General features: G+C 40.5%; 1 non-coding gene across 1 annotated transcript; it reads right to left on the reverse strand.

Annotated features, from left to right (window-relative positions):
* Positions 1–9,096: 9,096 nt before the first annotated feature.
* On the reverse strand, positions 9,097–9,259 carry LOC122101214. Its single transcript, XR_006146335.1, has one exon. It is a non-coding gene; the product is annotated as a U1 spliceosomal RNA (small nuclear RNA).
* Positions 9,260–11,395: the final 2,136 nt, after the last annotated feature.

The raw sequence follows: 11,395 nt of genomic DNA on the forward strand, positions 1-11,395 counted from the left end.
TCCTGGGTCGTCTCTGGTCTGCAAACTGCAGGATGAAGATGTCCGCTCCTAGTCGGTTCTTGCTGGTGTTGGATAGAATCCGTTCGCCCACTGCGTCTGGCACCTTCCTCCCGGACTCTGTGTGATCGCTCAGGTATGGCCCCAGCTGCGGTCTCCGCCGTGACCCTGCCGCCACGGTGGCGGCAGCTGCTGGCAAGAGCTCAGATGTGTTTTCTTGCCTTGGCTTTCCCTCTCTTGTCTAACTCTCTGTCCTGTGATGGCACACTTGGTGTGATTCTCTGGCTTAGGACTGTTCACTGGAACTCTAAAACTGCTTTCTATTCGAGAGCTTGTTCCGATTCCAGCTTCTCCTCCACCATCTTCCCGGAACCCCCCTGTTAAATGTATTTGTGGATGTGGGAACCGGCCATTTTGGGTGCTTCGGTGGTGGGGTCTCCCTGCAGCTTCACAATAAACTTCTATGTCACAGCCTTTTTCCATCACAACGGATAGGTGTCAGCCACTGATCTCACTCTTATGTGGACTTAGATACACAAGGAGGAAAAATAATTAGAAGAAATGACTATTAGCTACAAGACCTCAGCTTGATGAGCTTTCCTGAGTGAATTCTGAGATTACATGAAGAGAGCAGGCTCATCTCTACACAAGGCTACTAAGCACTAAGGACCAGACACTGTTGTAGGCAACTGGAGAAACATGTCAATACAGCTGCGAATGGCCTTCTCCATGCAAATTTCATGCTGAAGGAGAAAACCAGAAATCCCAATGATAATATCAATGAATCAGAAGGATGGTGATCTGGGGAGAGAGCTTCACATTGAGGATGGGAGGAAGAGACATATGATCAAAAAGCAGGGGTCATCATGCATGCAATTATTGCTTTTCCAGGCTGGCACCAATCACAATCCCAGATCTCATCTTTCTGAGTAGCCAATTATAGGTATGAAGCACCTGCAGTGGGCTTTTTGATATCAATATCTATAACCAATGTGTGCTATGTTTCTTGGAAGTTTCTTGAGAGAAAGGTTCCAAATTAAGCATATTATGTATCCTAAACATTCATTTCATTATCTTCTAATTATTTGAATATGAGCTGTATTCCTTACTTTTTGGAAAAATCAACACAATTTTTTTTTCATTGTTCAAATCCTGGGGAGGGAAGGAAAATCACAGCTTCTTTGCCAAACTAGAAAGTAATAGTCATTTCAACTTACCAGTTTTTCCAAATAGTATGTCTTGTCCTTGATGGATTTTTCATCTTCAACAATGTTAGATGGATGAAATTATAAATGGGAGAAAAGCAACCACATAGTAGCAAGTTTATCACAATAACTGATATAATCTGTCCATTTTCTGCTCAATGAAAACATTTGCCACAAGAATTAAAAAACTTGAATAAAAACTTGGAGATTCTTACTCTTTATACAAAGTTGTTTTTTTTGTTGTTGTTTTTTGTCGGTCGTGGGCCTTGAACTACCTAGGGGCAGTCCCTTAGCTATTCAGCTCACGGAAAGCATTCTACCACTTGAGCCACAGCACTACTTCTAGTTTTCTGGTGGTTATTTTTAGATAAGCTTCATGGAGTTTCCTGCCCAGGCTGGCTTTGAACTGCAATCTTCAGGGCTCAGCCTCCTGAGTAGATAGAAATACAGACATGAGCCACCAGCACCTAGCCAAACTTGTATTTTCTTCAGTTTTGCTGGCTTGAATGATTACCAAGGAAAAATAGAACCTAAAATTGTTAGTTTGTGCTAAAATTTGCAATAGTTTTACCACAAAGAATAGTGAAATATTTAGAATTACATATTTTGAGAAAATGTAGCTTATTAGCTTTATTGTTCTAAAATAATAGAATCTATCTCTTTTTTTTGTAGACATTGTAGTCTGAGTTCAAACATGTACTTGTTGACAGGCACTCTACTCTGTGAGCCACGTACTTCTCATTTTTAAATCAATCATCATTTAAATAATTTGAAACTCACAAGGCTTCTTAAGATTAAGTAAAATAAGCCTAAACTCCTGCCTTTTGAGTAACAGAAGAAATCCAAATATCTAGAATGTACAGACAAAAAATGAAACACCCTAAGAACAAATAATCTTATCAATAAATAGGCAAGTGAATTGACTAGATAGTTCCCCAAAACTGATATAGGTGTCTAAGTTATACATGAAAATATTCAACACCTTTAGTAATCAAGGAAATGCAAATCAAATCTATGTTGAAGTTCATGTTTGCCTAATCAGAATGCCTATTAAAAAAGAAAACAGAAATACTTGCAAGGAGGTGGGGAAAGATACCCTACACAATGATGGCAATTAAGTGAATCCGTGTAGCCCCAACAGAAATCAGTGTGGAAGTTCCACACAAGAAATCCTACATATACACCTGAAGAAATGTAAGTCAGCCTTACAGTAGAGCTATCTGCACACACATTTTTTACAGCATGATTCAAAATAATCACATTCCAGGATCAGCCACCAAAGGCAGAAAAGTGTGTAAAACTGTTATCTCCAATTAACAATTAAAAAATCTAGGAGTAGAGCTGTGGACCAAGTGGCAGAGTACCAGCCTTGATGGAAGGAAGCCAATCAAGAGATTAATGTCCTAGTGGTTAAAGCCTCAGGACTGGCAAACACACACACACACACAAAACCAATGCTTTCTATGTTTTTTAGCCAAGTTTCTTATTCCCCTAAGATTCATACATCTATGACAGAGTTAAATATAATGGGAAAGTGATATTTATAATGATAAACTTCTACTGAAGAACCCAAATTTCTTTTCTTTTTTTTTATTGTAAAGATACTATACAGAGGGTTACAGTTACATGAGTGAGGTAATGAGTACACTTCCTCTTGAACATTGTTACCCCCTCCATTGTTTTTCCCCTACCATCCCCTCCCTCCCTACCTTCCCCAAGATTCTTTTTTTTTTTTATTGTGATTAAGTGATTACATAATTTCCGGAATTTCACAGTATTGTGGAATAATGATGTTCATTTAAAGTCACAAGTTCATTCTAACTTTCCTGGAGTAAATTGTTTATCACAGTCTGTAACATATAACAGTGTTCACATGTTATATATCATATATGTGATCAGCAGCATGGGGATATTTAGTAGTGGTTCAACCAGATGAGTGGGAGTTCTTTGTTTCTTAAGTCCTGTTAGTTTTGTCGTATCACATAACATTTTGGATTTAGCATCGGCTTATCAGGGAGACCATGTACCGTTTGTCTCTTCATTCTTGGCTTACCTCGCTCAACATGATTCCTTCTAGTTCCATCCATTTCCCTGCAAATGCCATTATTTTGTCATTTCTAATGGCTGCATAATATTCCATTGTGTATAGATACCACATTTTTGGATCCATTCATCTGTGGTGGGGCATCTGGGTTGTTTCCATATCCTAGCTATTGTGAACAGTGCTGCGATAAACATGGAGGTGCACGTGTCCTTGTTTATTGGTTCCTGTTGTTCAGGGTAGATGCCTAGAAGTGGTATGACTGGGTCGTAAGGGAGGTCAATATTTAGCTTTCTAAGGACCCTCCAGACTGCTTTCCAAAGTGGTTGTATAAGTGTACATTCCCACCAGCAGTGTAATAGGGTTCCTTTTTCTCCACATCCCCTCCAGCATTTGTCGTTGGCTGATTTGTGGATGTGGGACATTCTGACTGGGTAAGGTGGTATCTCAGGGTTGTCTTTATTTGCATTTCCTTCACCACCAGGGATGATGAACATTTCCTCATGTGTTTCTTTGCCATTTTTATTTCTTCATTTGAGAAGTCCCTCTTTAGTTCCCTTGCCCATTTAGTAATTGGTTTGTTAGGTTTGGGAGGGATTAGTTTCTTGAGTTCCCTGTATATACAGGATGTTAACCCCTTGTCTGATATATTGCTGGTAAATACTTTTTCCCAATTCATTGGTTGTCTTTCTACCTTAGTTGCGATAGATTTAGCTGTGCAGAAGCTTTTTATTTTAAGGTAGTCCCATTTGTCGAGTCTCTCTCCAACTTGTTGTGACCCTGGGACTTTGTTCAGGAAGTTCCTTCCTGTGCCTATTAGTTCAAGTGTCTCTCCTACTCTGTCCTGCAGTAGTTTCAGAGATTCAGGTTTAATGTTAAGGTCTTTAATCCATTTTGAGTTGATGTTGGTGCATAGTGATAGGCTGGGGTCCACTTTTAGCCAAATTTATTTTCTTGTTTTGTTTTGTTTTTGTGGTCATTGGACTTGAACTCATGGCCTGAGTGTTGTCCCTGTGCATTTTCGCTCAAGGTTGGTGCTCTACCACTTAGCTACAGTGCCACTTCCAGGTTTGTGGTAGTTTGTTGGAGATAAAGAGTCTCAAGGACTCTGTCCTCCACACACTGATTTCTAACTGCAATCCTCAGATTTCACATTCCTGAATTGGTAGGATTAGAGGCCTGGTCCACCAATGCCGGGCTAGCACCTGAGTATTTTCACCACTGCTCATTGGAAGATTTCAATTCTTTTTCCTCCAGAACACTTGCCAAGCACAGTTCTCTCTGGATGGCAAACAAGCAAATACTGAGGCACCCTACACCTGTAAATCCTAGCTACTGAAAAGTCTGAGATATAAGGGTAGTGGTTCAAGGCCAGCCCAGTCAGGAAAATCTGGGAGACTTTTACTCCCAATTAACCACAAAAAAATGCCATATGTTAAGTTGTGGCTCAAGAAGTAGAGCTCTACCTTGGCCAAATACCTCAGGGGTAGACCTCAGGCCCTGAGTTCAAGGCCCAAGACAAGTGCACATGCACACACACACAACTTAATAACAACGTTCTCAAACCTAGCAAGATGCCATCCTAATCCCTTAATGTCATGCTTTGTTATGATAACTGGAAAAGTCTAACCTCTGGCATGGGCTGCAGTCCATGTTGGTAAACAGCATCTGAAAATAGTAATTGGCTCACAGCCAGTCAGACCAACCCAGACGGGAAGCAGGAGTGACGTGGTGCAGGCACATGGCCCCTACTCCTCTATTCACCTAAACTGGAATCAGAGTGAGGTGACACAGGCAAGCAGTCCCCACTCACCCAGACCGGATGCCAGAGTGAGGTGCCAAGGGCACCAAGCCCAGACTTATCCAGCCAGGAAGCAGTAGTGAGGTGATGCAGGGACATGGCCCCTACCCACCCAGACCAGAGTCAGTGGTGAGGTGACACAGGCACCACGGCTTCTACTCCCCAACTCACACAGACCAGAAGCAGGAGTGAGATGACACATGCACGCTCCCCCCACTCATCTAGAGTGGAAGCAGGAGAGAGTGAAATGGGCATGCAGCCCACACTCACCCAGACCATAAGTGGGAGTGAGGTGGTGCAGGCACGTGGTTCCTACCCACCCAGACCAGAAGCAGGAGTGAGGTGACAGGGGCACAGGGACCCCCTTACCTTCCCCCAACCTGGAAACAGGAGTGAGGTGACACAGCATGCGGCCCCTACTTATATAGCCAGGAAGCAGAAGTGATGGTCTCATGCTACACCAGAGGCATGATCCTAGCATTCCATGGCAGCTCCCTTCTCTCCTGGCCTTTGTGAAGGGCTGCTAGGTTCCATGATGCACTCCGGAGGTCAAGGGGCTGGAGCCAAGGTTGCTGCTGCCCTCCCTCAACTGTTACTGCACCTGTTGCAGCTATGGTAGCAAATTTAATAAGTTCTAATTCACAGACCATATACTATGAACTATTAGTGTCTTCAGGTGCCATGTTCCACTTGCTAGTCACTTAATTTTATAGTTGCCAATGTCTTAAGTGTTCACTGACTTGTAAATATGCTGGAATGGAAATCCTAATATCACTGATGTCTTTTAATTTCTAGGAATGATGATTTTGAAATGACCCTTTCTGAAGAGAAGAGGAGGGAACATAGACCCAACTGTTGAAGAGTGTCTTTGGGTGACACTATTGGCCCAAGAATGAGTAAACACATCTGGTATCCAGTTGTTTTGGTGTTAGTCTTTGGGTCATGTTTAGTCTTTGGGTCATGTTTTCTGTTTGGCCTTGGAGAATCTTAGGCTTCTCTTTGTAGACACAGAAGATGGGAAAGTAATTGCCAAGGCTTATATATTCAGGAGCCATTTACTTTCTGCCCTTCTGAAATGGCATCTCACTACATAGCCAAAATGGCCTTGAACTTATACTGCTTCTGCTTCAGCCTCCCAAGTGATGGAACTACAGGCTTACCATACCATGCCCAGCTATCTCTCATGGACCATTTGAAATAGAAAAATCATGACATGTGTGCTATATCTACTAAGAGACTTGTGCAAAGATCAAATAATATACAACCCAGTTGTTAAGAATATAGACTCATATTAAACTGAATTTCAAATTCAATTTAGGTTTCTTACCTGCTTTTGGTTAAAGAGGTAGACACTATATCACTGAGCTTTACTCACTTGTACAGAAATGTGAATGGTGTCAGGGACAGGTGGCTCATGCCTATAATCTTACTTAGGAGGCTTAGATGTAAGGCTTGTGTTTAGGCAGAAAAGTCCCCATTAGGACAAGAGCCAAACTGATGAGCCAGATACTCTTCTGAAAAATGGTTTAATATGGTAGATTGTTTCCCACATGTCAGTTTGTCATTCTGCTTCTAATCAGAAAATTTATAAGGTTCAGAGAAGGATTCAAGCTCTCTGTTAAACCATACTGTAGCCATTTTGATTTTTATTAAAGGAATAATGAATTTAAACATTGGTAGCTCATGCCTATAATCCTTGCTGCTTAGAAGGCTGAGATCTGAGGAACATGATTTCAGGCCAGCCCAAGCAGGAAAGTCCATGAGATTTGTCTCCAATTAAGCAGTGATAAACCCATAAGAAGAGGTATGGCTTAATAGAGTATTATTCCTAAAGAAAAATCTCTATTTAAGCTGCCCTAAAACTTCAGGTCATATGTTGGGACATTGCCACCTACAATGCTGCTGGACCCTGCCTTCCTTTGGTGTGTTTGCCTAGAGCCTGGCTTTCACTCCTGTGGATATAGGCTGTTTAGCCCTCAACCTTGGGGGTGGCATGATCCGTGTATGGAATATACTGCCCAGACAAACAACTATGATGTAAGCAATGATTGACAAGGGGTTAAGTCCAAAGTTACAATGGTAAGGATGTATTCTGTTTAGCTTTTTTCTTTAGTTAATTGCTTTTTTGTTGTTGTAAAGATACTATACAGAGGGTTACAGTTACATGAGTGAGGTAATGAGTACACTTCCTCTTGAACATTGTTACCCCCTCCATTGTTTTCCCCCTACCATCCCCTCCCTCCCTCCCTTCCCCGAGGTTCTTTTTTTTTTTTATTGTGATTAAGTGATTACATAATTTCCGGAATTAAACAGTATTGTGGAATAATGATGCTCATTTAAAGTCACAAGTTCATTCTAACTTTCCTGGAGCAAATTGTCTATCACAGTCTGTAACATATAACGGTGTAGTTAATTGCTTTTTAAAGTTTATATGCTTATTTAATGTACTCTAGGAAATCAAAAGTTAATATTTGGGATTTTTGGTGCAATTTGCAATTAGGCAAGTAAGAGCACCCATTGTCCCCAAATTCAACATTTAAAATTATTAAAACTATGTTCAGATGTTTTAGTCATCAGAAATTTGAGCCAGGGATGTAATGCTTGCTGCTGGGTCTTGACTGATACAGAGAGGATTATGATTTGATGTTAGCCCAGGAAAAACATTAAAAATATTAGATCTCAATCAACATCTGAACCCAATGCATTGTGCTTCTTAGGTAAAAAGAAGGATTGTCGTCCATACCGGCCTGATCACAGACATAAAACCCTACCACAAAAATGACTAAGCCAAGCCAGGCACAGGTGGCACATGCCTGTAATCTTAGATACACAGGTTCAAACAGTAGAGCCCTTGCCTTGAGCTGAAGAGCTCTGGGACAACACCCAGGCACAGAGTTCAAGTCACATAACCAACAAAAGAAAAATGAGGGCTGGGAAGGTAGCTCAGTGGTAGAGCGCTTGTTTTGCATGCCTGAGGGCCTGGGTTCGATTCCTCAGCACCACATAAGCAAAAAGAAAAAAGCCGGAAGTGGCGCTGTGGTTCAAGTGGTAGAATGCTAGCCTTGAGCTGAAGAGCTGAAGGACAGTTCCCAGGCCCAAAGTTCAGGCCCCATGACTGTACCGCCCTCCAAAAAGAAAGAAAGAAAGAAAAATGAATAAAGCCAAAAAAAGCAGATGTATGGATCATCAGGTAGAGTACCTACCTAAAATGCATGAGGCCCTGAGTTTAAGTTCTAGGATAGAAAGGGGGAAAGGATGTGAAGGAATAGAAGGAAGAAAATAAGGAAGGGAGGAGGTATTCTGTATATTGTACTTGCTTAGCTATTTTATTAAGGTGGCTTCTCATTCCTTTTTCTTTTCTTTTTTTTTTTTTTGGTCGGTTGTGGGGCTTGAACTCAGTTCCTGGATCCTGTCCTTGATCTTTTTGCTCAAGGCTAGTGCTCTACCGCTTTGAGTTACATTGTAACTTATGGTTTTCAGTGGTTAATTGGAAATAAGAATCTCATAGATTTTCCTTCCTAGGCTCGTGTTGAACCTTTATCCTCAGATTTCAGCCTTCTGACTCGCTAGAATTACAGGTATGAGCCATTGGCTCTGGTTACTCATTTGTTTTCTTTCTTTTTATTTGTAAGTCATGGGACTTGAACTCTGGGTGCTGTCCCTGAGCTCTTCAGCTCAAGTGAAGTGCTCTACCACTTGAGCCAGAGCCCACTTCTGGTTTTCTGGTAGTTAATTGAAGATAAGAATCTCATGAGCTTTCCTACCTGGGCTGGCTTTGAACTGCAATCCTCAGATCTCAGCCTCTTGAGTAGTTAGGATTACATGTGTAAGCCACCTGCACCCAACTTCCTCATTTATTTTCTCATGGTGAGTTGTAGCTGATTTCTCTACTCCTTGTAGTTCCTAGAAACTACAAAGTAAGCCTAGAGGTACCTCATCCTTTACAGTATCCTTAGGACCAAGTGACTGCTGAGTGCAGGAAAGGAGACGAGGGCAGTATAAAATACAATGCTATTTATCTATCTATCCATCCATCTATCTATCTATCTATCCAGAAAAGAGCACTAACACAGTCCCCCACTACCTCAAATTATGCAGTCGAATTTCCCACATTTGGGGAAATCGCGGGGTCAGCACATCTGGTGTGCAATAGATAAGCCTTGCCCTGGGAAAACCACCTTCGTGATCATGGTATCTCCCCTGCCAGGTAAGTGACAATGCTGACTTGGTATTTAAAAAACTAACAAATACATGAGAGTAGTTCACATTTGTAATCCTAGCTACTCAGAATGCTGAAATCTGAGGATTAAGCTTTAAATACTAGATAAATTTTGCTGAATTTTGCTTAAAGCTCCTTTGGTGTTTTTAATTGTAGGTTTATTTATTTTCTTGTTTTACTGTTTCTTACTGTGACTACCAAAAAGATGAGTGACTTCTGTTGCTTGTATTCCTGGATTACTTTGGAGGTGCTCTAAGACTTCATTAGAGGCCAGACTTGTTCTACTCAGTTGAGTAGCCAGCCACAAAGCTGTAAGTGACAATTCTTACAGTAAGCAAAATTACATAAAATTAAAAGTTCAGACACACAATTACACTAGCCATATTTCAAATAAAAATAGAATTCAAATTTCAATGAATGTTAGTAAAGTTTTAATGCATTCATTCTGTCTGTGTCCTCTGTCACACTGCCACAGAAGAATGTAATACTTACGGCATATCATGTGGCTCCCAAGGCCTGGACGTACTTTGTTCCTTTACAGAAAATGTTTGCCTGACCATGTACCCTAATGAATATCATTTATTATGCAGAGCTACCCTCTTTTCTATATGGAGTTATTTCTCCCTCTCCTTCTCTCCCTCCCTCTCTCTTCCCTCACCCAATCTCTCCCTTTCCTTGTTTTAGGGATCAAAACTCATGCATGGTAAGCTGCTAAGCTGAATCCCAGCCCTGTGTATGATTTTGTGTTTGGTGAGGGGGTACTTTTTCAGGGCTTGAACTTCGGCCCTGGACACTATCTCAACTCCTCTTTCTTTCATTTTGTCAGTCATGGGGCCTGAACACTGAAATCTGGGCCTGGTCACTGTCCTTCAGCTCTTTAGATGAAGAATAGTGCTTTACCATTTGACCCACAGCACCACTTCTGGCTTTTTCCTACTTATGTGGTGATGAGTAATCAAACTCAGGGCCTCACGCATGCAAGACAATCACTCTACCCCTAAACAACCTTCCCAGCCCTCATTCTATTTTAAAAATAAAGAAAATTCAAAACATGCCTTTTATGAATCCTCATCCAATTTATTAAAACATATTGTATGTTCTTTAAGCTGTTTATAAAATGTTTTAGTGTAAAAATATTGTACAGAAGTTTTACAGTTACTTGAGTAAAGTAGTGAGTACATTTCCTAGCGAGCATTGTCACCACCTCCTTTCTTTTCCCCAAACATCCCTTCCCTCCCCACCTTCCCAACGCCTCCCACCCCCCACCAATGTTGTAAAGTTTGTTTACAACACAGTACTTTGTACATCTCATTGTTACAGTGGGTTAAACTGTATCCTTATTTAAGTATCTTGTTATGTACATACAAGATGCAGGTCACCAGAAACAAATACAGTGAAAACAGGGGTAATACCCTGGAGGAAGAACATACCAGAGAAACAAAAATAAATCACATAGTACATTATAAATATGTTAAAAACAATAGCAAGGAAGAAAAAAGCACTGGAACTCCGGTATTGGGGTTTATTTCACTTAACATCATCCTATATGGTCATATGTACATTGCTTTTGATCTTTCCTTCTTGTCTAGACATATACTAGTTATTGCAAAAAAGGGAAACTATAGGACCTACGTTTTTTGGGGTCTGGTCTACTTCACTTAATATAATATTTTCCAAGTCTTTCTATTTCCTAACAAGTGGGGTGAGGTAATTCTGATGGAGGCATAGAATTCTATTATATATATATATATACACACACACACACACACATATGTATATATATATGTGTGTGTGTATATGTATGTATGTATACATATATATATACATATATATATATACATATATATATATACATATATATATACATATATATATATATATATATATATATATATATATGTATCACATTTTCTTGATCCATTCATCTACTGAGGGACATCTGGGTTGGTTCCATATCTTAGCTATGGTAAATAATGCTGCAATAAACAGTTGTGCTGGTAGCTTTAATGTAGCCTTGTTTGTGATCATTTGGGTAAATGCCCAAAAGTGGGATTGTTGGGTCATAGGGAAGCTCTATGTGGAGTCTTTTGAAGAATATCCATACTGCTTTCCAAAGTGGATGAACAAGTTTA

This window comes from Dipodomys spectabilis, unplaced genomic scaffold (assembly GCF_019054845.1).
Source record: "Dipodomys spectabilis isolate Male_0828 unplaced genomic scaffold, ASM1905484v1 ptg000640l, whole genome shotgun sequence".
NCBI lineage: Eukaryota > Metazoa > Chordata > Mammalia > Rodentia > Heteromyidae > Dipodomys > Dipodomys spectabilis.